The following is a 12,276-nucleotide window of genomic DNA, read 5'->3' as shown; positions in this document are numbered from 1 at the left end:
TCACTCGGCCTAAAAAGGGGCGCACTGAAGGGCGTACGGGTTTGAGTGTGGCCCGGCAAGCCCAGGGCAGCCCGGGGGTACTCAGAGTTTTGTACGGAAACGGTACTGACACGAATGGGCCTGGAATCCTCAGAAGATTAGTACCTTTAAACTAATGCGGGACTGCGACTAAGGCCTCAAGGAAAAGGCTGCACAACTACTCTTCTGGATGGCAAATCAGAGCCGTAGGTCGAGGGTAGAGTGCACGTCGAGATTCCACTTTGCTCTAGTGCAGGGCAGGATATGCTCCCAACCAGGGCCTGGAAGCACCCTCTTTCTTTCGAGAAAACTCATTTTCTTCCAGAGCCATGCCTGGAGTGAGTACAAGTCCCACAACCACAGAGTTTTTCAGGTTGCTTCAAGGCCGCAGGAATGGAGCTTTCAAGACGGCCAAACAAGGCTTGTCTCATAAGGCCGCCATTTCCAGGTTGACACGCAGAAGAAGCACCTGTGGTTTCTAACAAGTCGAAAGACACCTAGCTACTCACTGGGTCCTTGGAGAATCAACTTTCCTATGCAGGGTGTTCTGCGTGTAGCGAACTGCCTAAATGAAAGAATTCCCTAGGTGTCCTGGGCTCCTGGGCATCTTCCAAAAGCCTGCAGCGTTACACCAGAAACTGTGCTCTAGTTGCACCTGGACCACAGGCCGACTTTCTCCTAGAGATAGGTTGACTTCAGCTATGAGGTGGTAGAAGGAATTGTAAGCAAAGAGTTCTTCTCAGTACAGCTCGGACTACTGTAAGCAGGCAGACTTGCATGGCATGCTGCACCTACTGCAACCGTTTTCTTGAGGCTGTTGGTGAGCTGAGGAAATCTAGCTCCCCGAGGAAGTGTGCATCATGCTGCCCTTCACTCGGCACAGACACGGGTACTCCGAAGGGTCTACGTGTCTGAATGTTGATCTTCAACTCAGGAGAGCCTGGGGGTACTCAGTGTCTTTGTACGGAAACGGGGGCAGACGCAAGGGAGCAGGAGTCCTGAGAAGATTAGTACCGTTAAACGAATGCAGAAGTGCGACGAAGGCCTCATGGAAGCTGCGCACTCCTACCCTGCTGCATGGCATATCAGGGCCCTCCTTCGAAGCTAGGCCTCACTTTGAGATTCCCTTTAGCTATTGAACAGGACAGGATGAGCTCTGACCGAGAAACTGGGATACGCTGTTTCTTCGTGAAACTTTTTTTCCCTCTCACAGCCATGCCTGCCGTGAGTATAAGCATGACAACCACAGTGTTTTGAAGGGAACTTCAAGGCGCATAAGAGGAGCTTTCAAGGTGGGAAAGCAAGGCCAGCCCCATCAGGCACCATCTCCAGGTTGACACGCAGCGTAAGTGTCTGTGGGTTCTGGCAGGTCAAAAGAGACTTAGCTACCTCCCTGGCTCTTCCCTGATTCAACTTTTCTACACAGGGTGCTCTGCGTGTGGCGAACTGCCTAGACGAAAGAGTGCCCTAGGTCGCCTAGGGTCCTGTGCCTCTACCCAAACCTGAAGTGTTACACAGAAAACTGTGTTCTAGTGGAAGTTGCAATGCAAGCTGCCTTTCTCCTTGAGATACGGTGACTTCAGGTATGAGGTCCTAGACGACTTGTAAGCAGAGAGTTTTTCTCAGTACAGCTCAGACTAGGGCAACGAGGACGAATTCCATGGTATGCTGGACTTTCTAGAACCGTGTTCATGAAACCTTTCGGTAGCTGGGGATATCTAGCTCCCCCAAGGAAGAGTGCAGCGTGTTACCCTTCACTCGGCCTACCCAGGGGCACCCGGACGGGCCTACGGGTCTCACTGGGGCCCAGTAAGCCCAGGGGAGCCTTGTAGTGTTCAGCGTCCTTGTACGGAAACGAGTGCTGCCGCGAGGGGTGTAGGAGTCCCGAAAACCTTACTAGCGTTCAACTAAAGCAGAAGAGCGACGAAGGCCTCATGGAAGCTGTTGCACGCCTACCCCGCAGCATGGCATATCAGGGCCCTCCTTCGAAAGCTAGGGCTCACTTTGAGTTTCCCTTTCGCTATAAAACAGGACAGGATGAGCTCTGACTCAGAAACTGAAATACCCTGTCTCTTCGTGAAACCTCTTTTTCCCTCTCACAGCCATGCCTGCCGTGAGTATAAGCCCGACACCAACAGTGTTTTTCACTTAGCTTCAAGGCGCATTAAAGGAGCTTTCATGATGGGAAAACAAGGCTAGTCCCACCAGGTCCTGTTTCCAGATTGACACGCAGCATAAGTATCTGGGGTTTGTATCAGGTCATAAGAGACCTAGCTACCTACTTGGCTCTTCCCAGAATCAACTTTTCTGCACAGGGTGTGGTACGTGTAGCAAAGTGCCTAGATGAAAGACTGCCCTAGGTCTCCTAGGGTCCTGTGCTTCTACCAAAAGCCTGAAGTGGTATACAGAAAACTGTGCTGTGGTGGAAGTTGCAATGCAAGCCGTCTTTCTCCTTGAGATCCGGTGACTTCAGGTATGAGGTCCTCGAAGGACTTCAAAGCAGAGAGTTTTTCTCAGTACAGCTCAGAATAGGGCAATGAGGCAGACTTATATGGTATGCTGGACTTGCTAGAACCGTGTTCCCGAGGTGGAATGGGAGCTGAGGAAACCTAGCTTTCCCAAGAAAGAGTGCAGTGTGTTATCCTTCACTCGGCCTAAAAAGGGGCGCACTGAAGGGCGTACGGGTTTGAGTGTGGCCCGGCAAGCCCAGGGCAGCCCGGGGGTACTCAGAGTTTTGTACGGAAACGGTACTGACACGAATGGGCCTGGAATCCTCAGAAGATTAGTACCTTTAAACTAATGCGGGACTGCGACTAAGGCCTCAAGGAAAAGGCTGCACAACTACTCTTCTGGATGGCAAATCAGAGCCGTAGGTCGAGGGTAGAGTGCACGTCGAGATTCCACTTTGCTCTAGTGCAGGGCAGGATATGCTCCCAACCAGGGCCTGGAAGCACCCTCTTTCTTTCGAGAAAACTCATTTTCTTCCAGAGCCATGCCTGGAGTGAGTACAAGTCCCACAGCCACAGAGTTTTTCAGGTTGCTTCAAGGCCGCAGGAATGGAGCTTTCAAGACGGCCAAACAAGGCTTGTCTCATAAGGCCGCCATTTCCAGGTTGACACGCAGAAGAAGCACCTGTGGTTTCTAACAAGTCGAAAGACACCTAGCTACTCACTGGGTCCTTGGAGAATCAACTTTCCTATGCAGGGTGTTCTGCGTGTAGCGAACTGCCTAAATGAAAGAATTCCCTAGGTGTCCTGGGCTCCTGGGCATCTTCCAAAAGTCTGCAGCGTTACACCAGAAACTGTGCTCTAGTTGCACCTGGACCACAGGCCGACTTTCTCCTAGAGATAGGTTGACTTCAGCTATGAGGTGGTAGAAGGAATTGTAAGCAAAGAGTTCTTCTCAGTACAGCTCGGACTACTGTAAGCAGGCAGACTTGCATGGCATGCTGCACCTACTGCAACCGTTTTCTTGAGGCTGTTGGTGAGCTGAGGAAATCTAGCTCCCCGAGGAAGTGTGCATCATGCTGCCCTTCACTCGGCACAGACACGGGTACTCCGAAGGGTCTACGTGTCTGAATGTTGATCTTCAACTCAGGAGAGCCTGGGGGTACTCAGTGTCTTTGTACGGAAACGGGGGCAGACGCAAGGGAGCAGGAGTCCTGAGAAGATTAGTACCGTTAAACGAATGCAGAAGTGCGACGAAGGCCTCATGGAAGCTGCGCACTCCTACCCTGCTGCATGGCATATCAGGGCCCTCCTTCGAAGCTAGGCCTCACTTTGAGATTCCCTTTAGCTATTGAACAGGACAGGATGAGCTCTGACCGAGAAACTGGGATACGCTGTTTCTTCGTGAAACCTTTTTTTCCCTCTCACAGCCATGCCTGCCGTGAGTATAAGCATGACAACCACAGTGTTTTGAAGGGAACTTCAAGGCGCATAAGAGGAGCTTTCAAGGTGGGAAAGCAAGGCCAGCCCCATCAGGCACCATCTCCAGGTTGACACGCAGCGTAAGTGTCTGTGGGTTCTGGCAGGTCAAAAGAGACTTAGCTACCTCCCTGGCTCTTCCCTGATTCAACTTTTCTACACAGGGTGCTCTGCGTGTGGCGAACTGCCTAGACGAAAGAGTGCCCTAGGTCGCCTAGGGTCCTGTGCCTCTACCCAAACCTGAAGTGTTACACAGAAAACTGTGTTCTAGTGGAAGTTGCAATGCAAGCTGCCTTTCTCCTTGAGATACGGTGACTTCAGGTATGAGGTCCTAGACGACTTGTAAGCAGAGAGTTTTTCTCAGTACAGCTCAGACTAGGGCAACGAGGACGAATTCCATGGTATGCTGGACTTTCTAGAACCGTGTTCATGAAACCTTTCGGTAGCTGGGGATGTCTAGCTCCCCCAAGGAAGAGTGCAGCGTGTTACCCTTCACTCGGCCTACCCAGGGGCACCCGGACGGGCCTACGGGTCTCACTGGGGCCCAGTAAGCCCAGGGGAGCCTTGTAGTGTTCAGCGTCCTTGTACGGAAACGAGTGCTGCCGCGAGGGGTGTAGGAGTCCCGAAAACCTTACTAGCGTTCAACTAAAGCAGAAGAGCGACGAAGGCCTCTTGGAAGCTGTTGCACGCCTACCCCGCAGCATGGCATATCAGGGCCCTCCTTCGAAAGCTAGGGCTCACTTTGAGTTTCCCTTTCGCTATAAAACAGGACAGGATGAGCTCTGACTCAGAAACTGAAATACCCTGTCTCTTCGTGAAACCTCTTTTTCCCTCTCACAGCCATGCCTGCCGTGAGTATAAGCCCGACACCAACAGTGTTTTTCACTTAGCTTCAAGGCGCATTAAAGGAGCTTTCATGATGGGAAAACAAGGCTAGTCCCACCAGGTCCTGTTTCCAGATTGACACGCAGCATAAGTATCTGGGGTTTGTATCAGGTCATAAGAGACCTAGCTACCTACTTGGCTCTTCCCAGAATCAACTTTTCTGCAAAGACTGCCCTAGGTCTCCTAGGGTCCTGTGCTTCTACCAAAAGCCTGAAGTGGTATACAGAAAACTGTGCTGTGGTGGAAGTTGCAATGCAAGCCGTCTTTCTCCTTGAGATCCGGTGACTTCAGGTATGAGGTCCTCGAAGGACTTCAAAGCAGAGAGTTTTTCTCAGTACAGCTCAGAATAGGGCAATGAGGCAGACTTATATGGTATGCTGGACTTGCTAGAACCGTGTTCCCGAGGTGGAATGGGAGCTGAGGAAACCTAGCTTTCCTAAGAAAGAGTGCAGTGTGTTATCCTTCACTCGGCCTAAAAAGGGGCGCACTGAAGGGCGTACGGGTTTGAGTGTGGCCCGGCAAGCCCAGGGCAGCCCGGGGGTACTCAGAGTTTTGTACGGAAACGGTACTGACACGAATGGGCCTGGAATCCTCAGAAGATTAGTACCTTTAAACTAATGCGGGACTGCGACTAAGGCCTCAAGGAAAAGGCTGCACAACTACTCTTCTGGATGGCAACTCAGAGCCGTAGGTCGAGGGTAGAGTGCACGTCGAGATTCCACTTTGCTCTAGTGCAGGGCAGGATATGCTCCCAACCAGGGCCTGGAAGCACCCTCTTTCTTTCGAGAAAACTCATTTTCTTCCAGAGCCATGCCTGGAGTGAGTACAAGTCCCACAACCACAGAGTTTTTCAGGTTGCTTCAAGGCCGCAGGAATGGAGCTTTCAAGACGGCCAAACAAGGCTTGTCTCATAAGGCCGCCATTTCCAGGTTGACACGCAGAAGAAGCACCTGTGGTTTCTAACAAGTCGAAAGACACCTAGCTACTCACTGGGTCCTTGGAGAATCAACTTTCCTATGCAGGGTGTTCTGCGTGTAGCGAACTGCCTAAATGAAAGAATTCCCTAGGTGTCCTGGGCTCCTGGGCATCTTCCAAAAGCCTGCAGCGTTACACCAGAAACTGTGCTCTAGTTGCACCTGGACCACAGGCCGACTTTCTCCTAGAGATAGGTTGACTTCAGCTATGAGGTGGTAGAAGGAATTGTAAGCAAAGAGTTCTTCTCAGTACAGCTCGGACTACTGTAAGCAGGCAGACTTGCATGGCATGCTGCACCTACTGCAACCGTTTTCTTGAGGCTGTTGGTGAGCTGAGGAAATCTAGCTCCCCGAGGAAGTGTGCATCATGCTGCCCTTCACTCGGCACAGACACGGGTACTCCGAAGGGTCTACGTGTCTGAATGTTGATCTTCAACTCAGGAGAGCCTGGGGGTACTCAGTGTCTTTGTACGGAAACGGGGGCAGACGCAAGGGAGCAGGAGTCCTGAGAAGATTAGTACCGTTAAACGAATGCAGAAGTGCGACGAAGGCCTCATGGAAGCTGCGCACTCCTACCCTGCTGCATGGCATATCAGGGCCCTCCTTGGAAGCTAGGCCTCACTTTGAGATTCCCTTTAGCTATTGAACAGGACAGGATGAGCTCTGACCGAGAAACTGGGATACGCTGTTTCTTCGTGAAACCTTTTTTTCCCTCTCACAGCCATGCCTGCCGTGAGTATAAGCATGACAACCACAGTGTTTTGAAGGGAACTTCAAGGCGCATAAGAGGAGCTTTCAAGGTGGGAAAGCAAGGCCAGCCCCATCAGGCACCATCTCCAGGTTGACACGCAGCGTAAGTGTCTGTGGGTTCTGGCAGGTCAAAAGAGACTTAGCTACCTCCCTGGCTCTTCCCTGATTCAACTTTTCTACACAGGGTGCTCTGCGTGTGGCGAACTGCCTAGACGAAAGAGTGCCCTAGGTCGCCTAGGGTCCTGTGCCTCTACCCAAACCTGAAGTGTTACACAGAAAACTGTGTTCTAGTGGAAGTTGCAATGCAAGCTGCCTTTCTCCTTGAGATACGGTGACTTCAGGTATGAGGTCCTAGACGACTTGTAAGCAGAGAGTTTTTCTCAGTACAGCTCAGACTAGGGCAACGAGGACGAATTCCATGGTATGCTGGACTTTCTAGAACCGTGTTCATGAAACCTTTCGGTAGCTGGGGATATCTAGCTCCCCCAAGGAAGAGTGCAGCGTGTTACCCTTCACTCGACCTACCCAGGGGCACCCGGACGGGCCTACGGGTCTCACTGGGGCCCAGTAAGCCCAGGGGAGCCTTGTAGTGTTCAGCGTCCTTGTACGGAAACGAGTGCTGCCACGAGGGGTGTAGGAGTCCCGAAAACCTTACTAGCGTTCAACTAAAGCAGAAGAGCGACGAAGGCCTCATGGAAGCTGTTGCACGCCTACCCCACAGCATGGCATATCAGGGCCCTCCTTCGAAAGCTAGGGCTCACTTTGAGTTTCCCTTTAGCTATAAAACAGGACAGGATGAGCTCTGACTCAGAAACTGAAATACCCTGTCTCTTCGTGAAACCTCTTTTTCCCTCTCACAGCCATGCCTGCCGTGAGTATAAGCCCGACACCAACAGTGTTTTTCACTTAGCTTCAAGGCGCATTAAAGGAGCTTTCATGATGGGAAAACAAGGCTAGTCCCACCAGGTCCTGTTTCCAGATTGACACGCAGCATAAGTATCTGGGGTTTGTATCAGGTCATAAGAGACCTAGCTACCTACTTGGCTCTTCCCAGAATCAACTTTTCTGCACAGGGTGTGGTACGTGTAGCAAAGTGCCTAGATGAAAGACTGCCCTAGGTCTCCTAGGGTCCTGTGCTTCTACCAAAAGCCTGAAGTGGTATACAGAAAACTGTGCTGTGGTGGAAGTTGCAATGCAAGCCGTCTTTCTCCTTGAGATCCGGTGACTTCAGGTATGAGGTCCTCGAAGGACTTCAAAGCAGAGAGTTTTTCTCAGTACAGCTCAGAATAGGGCAATGAGGCAGACTTATATGGTATGCTGGACTTGCTAGAACCGTGTTCCCGAGGTGGAATGGGAGCTGAGGAAACCTAGCTTTCCCAAGAAAGAGTGCAGTGTGTTATCCTTCACTCGGCCTAAAAAGGGGCGCACTGAAGGGCGTACGGGTTTGAGTGTGGCCCGGCAAGCCCAGGGCAGCCCGGGGGTACTCAGAGTTTTGTACGGAAACGGTACTGACACGAATGGGCCTGGAATCCTCAGAAGATTAGTACCTTTAAACTAATGCGGGACTGCGACTAAGGCCTCAAGGAAAAGGCTGCACAACTACTCTTCTGGATGGCAACTCAGAGCCGTAGGTCGAGGGTAGAGTGCACGTCGAGATTCCACTTTGCTCTAGTGCAGGGCAGGATATGCTCCCAACCAGGGCCTGGAAGCACCCTCTTTCTTTCGAGAAAACTCATTTTCTTCCAGAGCCATGCCTGGAGTGAGTACAAGTCCCACAACCACAGAGTTTTTCAGGTTGCTTCAAGGCCGCAGGAATGGAGCTTTCAAGACGGCCAAACAAGGCTTGTCTCATAAGGCCGCCATTTCCAGGTTGACACGCAGAAGAAGCACCTGTGGTTTCTAACAAGTCGAAAGACACCTAGCTACTCACTGGGTCCTTGGAGAATCAACTTTCCTATGCAGGGTGTTCTGCGTGTAGCGAACTGCCTAAATGAAAGAATTCCCTAGGTGTCCTGGGCTCCTGGGCATCTTCCAAAAGCCTGCAGCATTACACCAGAAACTGTGCTCTAGTTGCACCTGGACCACAGGCCGACTTTCTCCTAGAGATAGGTTGACTTCAGCTATGAGGTGGTAGAAGGAATTGTAAGCAAAGAGTTCTTCTCAGTACAGCTCGGACTACTGTAAGCAGGCAGACTTGCATGGCATGCTGCACCTACTGCAACCGTTTTCTTGAGGCTGTTGGTGAGCTGAGGAAATCTAGCTCCCCGAGGAAGTGTGCATCATGCTGCCCTTCACTCGGCACAGACACGGGTACTCCGAAGGGTCTACGTGTCTGAATGTTGATCTTCAACTCAGGAGAGCCTGGGGGTACTCAGTGTCTTTGTACGGAAACGGGGGCAGACGCAAGGGAGCAGGAGTCCTGAGAAGATTAGTACCGTTAAACGAATGCAGAAGTGCGACGAAGGCCTCATGGAAGCTGCGCACTCCTACCCTGCTGCATGGCATATCAGGGCCCTCCTTCGAAGCTAGGCCTCACTTTGAGATTCCCTTTAGCTATTGAACAGGACAGGATGAGCTCTGACCGAGAAACTGGGATACGCTGTTTCTTCGTGAAACCTTTTTTTCCCTCTCACAGCCATGCCTGCCGTGAGTATAAGCATGACAACCACAGTGTTTTGAAGGGAACTTCAAGGCGCATAAGAGGAGCTTTCAAGGTGGGAAAGCAAGGCCAGCCCCATCAGGCACCATCTCCAGGTTGACACGCAGCGTAAGTGTCTGTGGGTTCTGGCAGGTCAAAAGAGACTTAGCTACCTCCCTGGCTCTTCCCTGATTCAACTTTTCTACACAGGGTGCTCTGCGTGTGGCGAACTGCCTAGACGAAAGAGTGCCCTAGGTCGCCTAGGGTCCTGTGCCTCTACCCAAACCTGAAGTGTTACACAGAAAACTGTGTTCTAGTGGAAGTTGCAATGCAAGCTGCCTTTCTCCTTGAGATACGGTGACTTCAGGTATGAGGTCCTAGACGACTTGTAAGCAGAGAGTTTTTCTCAGTACAGCTCAGACTAGGGCAACGAGGACGAATTCCATGGTATGCTGGACTTTCTAGAACCGTGTTCATGAAACCTTTCGGTAGCTGGGGATATCTAGCTCCCCCAAGGAAGAGTGCAGCGTGTTACCCTTCACTCGACCTACCCAGGGGCACCCGGACGGGCCTACGGGTCTCACTGGGGCCCAGTAAGCCCAGGGGAGCCTTGTAGTGTTCAGCGTCCTTGTACGGAAACGAGTGCTGCCGCGAGGGGTGTAGGAGTCCCGAAAACCTTACTAGCGTTCAACTAAAGCAGAAGAGCGACGAAGGCCTCATGGAAGCTGTTGCACGCCTACCCCGCAGCATGGCATATCAGGGCCCTCCTTCGAAAGCTAGGGCTCACTTTGAGTTTCCCTTTCGCTATAAAACAGGACAGGATGAGCTCTGACTCAGAAACTGAAATACCCTGTCTCTTCGTGAAACCTCTTTTTCCCTCTCACAGCCATGCCTGCCGTGAGTATAAGCCCGACACCAACAGTGTTTTTCACTTAGCTTCAAGGCGCATTAAAGGAGCTTTCATGATGGGAAAACAAGGCTAGTCCCACCAGGTCCTGTTTCCAGATTGACACGCAGCATAAGTATCTGGGGTTTGTATCAGGTCATAAGAGACCTAGCTACCTACTTGGCTCTTCCCAGAATCAACTTTTCTGCACAGGGTGTGGTACGTGTAGCAAAGTGCCTAGATGAAAGACTGCCCTAGGTCTCCTAGGGTCCTGTGCTTCTACCAAAAGCCTGAAGTGGTATACAGAAAACTGTGCTGTGGTGGAAGTTGCAATGCAAGCCGTCTTTCTCCTTGAGATCCGGTGACTTCAGGTATGAGGTCCTCGAAGGACTTCAAAGCAGAGAGTTTTTCTCAGTACAGCTCAGAATAGGGCAATGAGGCAGACTTATATGGTATGCTGGACTTGCTAGAACCGTGTTCCCGAGGTGGAATGGGAGCTGAGGAAACCTAGCTTTCCCAAGAAAGAGTGCAGTGTGTTATCCTTCACTCGGCCTAAAAAGGGGCGCACTGAAGGGCGTACGGGTTTGAGTGTGGCCCGGCAAGCCCAGGGCAGCCCGGGGGTACTCAGAGTTTTGTACGGAAACGGTACTGACACGAATGGGCCTGGAATCCTCAGAAGATTAGTACCTTTAAACTAATGCGGGACTTCGACTAAGGCCTCAAGGAAAAGGCTGCACAACTACTCTTCTGGATGGCAAATCAGAGCCGTAGGTCGAGGGTAGAGTGCACGTCGAGATTCCACTTTGCTCTAGTGCAGGGCAGGATATGCTCCCAACCAGGGCCTGGAAGCACCCTCTTTCTTTCGAGAAAACTCATTTTCTTCCAGAGCCATGCCTGGAGTGAGTACAAGTCCCACAACCACAGAGTTTTTCAGGTTGCTTCAAGGCCGCAGGAATGGAGCTTTCAAGACGGCCAAACAAGGCTTGTCTCATAAGGCCGCCATTTCCAGGTTGACACGCAGAAGAAGCACCTGTGGTTTCTAACAAGTCGAAAGACACCTAGCTACTCACTGGGTCCTTGGAGAATCAACTTTCCTATGCAGGGTGTTCTGCGTGTAGCGAACTGCCTAAATGAAAGAATTCCCTAGGTGTCCTGGGCTCCTGGGCATCTTCCAAAAGCCTGCAGCGTTACACCAGAAACTGTGCTCTAGTTGCACCTGGACCACAGGCCGACTTTCTCCTAGAGATAGGTTGACTTCAGCTATGAGGTGGTAGAAGGAATTGTAAGCAAAGAGTTCTTCTCAGTACAGCTCGGACTACTGTAAGCAGGCAGACTTGCATGGCATGCTGCACCTACTGCAACCGTTTTCTTGAGGCTGTTGGTGAGCTGAGGAAATCTAGCTCCCCGAGGAAGTGTGCATCATGCTGCCCTTCACTCGGCACAGACACGGGTACTCTGAAGGGTCTACGTGTCTGAATGTTGATCTTCAACTCAGGAGAGCCTGGGGGTACTCAGTGTCTTTGTACGGAAACGGGGGCAGACGCAAGGGAGCAGGAGTCCTGAGAAGATTAGTACCGTTAAACGAATGCAGAAGTGCGACGAAGGCCTCATGGAAGCTGCGCACTCCTACCCTGCTGCATGGCATATCAGGGCCCTCCTTGGAAGCTAGGCCTCACTTTGAGATTCCCTTTAGCTATTGAACAGGACAGGATGAGCTCTGACCGAGAAACTGGGATACGCTGTTTCTTCGTGAAACCTTTTTTTCCCTCTCACAGCCATGCCTGCCGTGAGTATAAGCATGACAACCACAGTGTTTTGAAGGGAACTTCAAGGCGCATAAGAGGAGCTTTCAAGGTGGGAAAGCAAGGCCAGCCCCATCAGGCACCATCTCCAGGTTGACACGCAGCGTAAGTGTCTGTGGGTTCTGGCAGGTCAAAAGAGACTTAGCTACCTCCCTGGCTCTTCCCTGATTCAACTTTTCTACACAGGGTGCTCTGCGTGTGGCGAACTGCCTAGACGAAAGAGTGCCCTAGGTCGCCTAGGGTCCTGTGCCTCTACCCAAACCTGAAGTGTTACACAGAAAACTGTGTTCTAGTGGAAGTTGCAATGCAAGCTGCCTTTCTCCTTGAGATACGGTGACTTCAGGTATGAGGTCCTAGACGACTTGTAAGCAGAGAGTTTTTCTCAGTACAGCTCAGA

Source organism: Eubalaena glacialis, chromosome 9, assembly GCF_028564815.1.
Source record: "Eubalaena glacialis isolate mEubGla1 chromosome 9, mEubGla1.1.hap2.+ XY, whole genome shotgun sequence".
Classification (NCBI taxonomy): Eukaryota; Metazoa; Chordata; class Mammalia; order Artiodactyla; family Balaenidae; genus Eubalaena; species Eubalaena glacialis.
The sequence above is the reverse complement of the archived record's forward strand: the minus strand, read 5'-3'. Positions refer to the sequence as shown.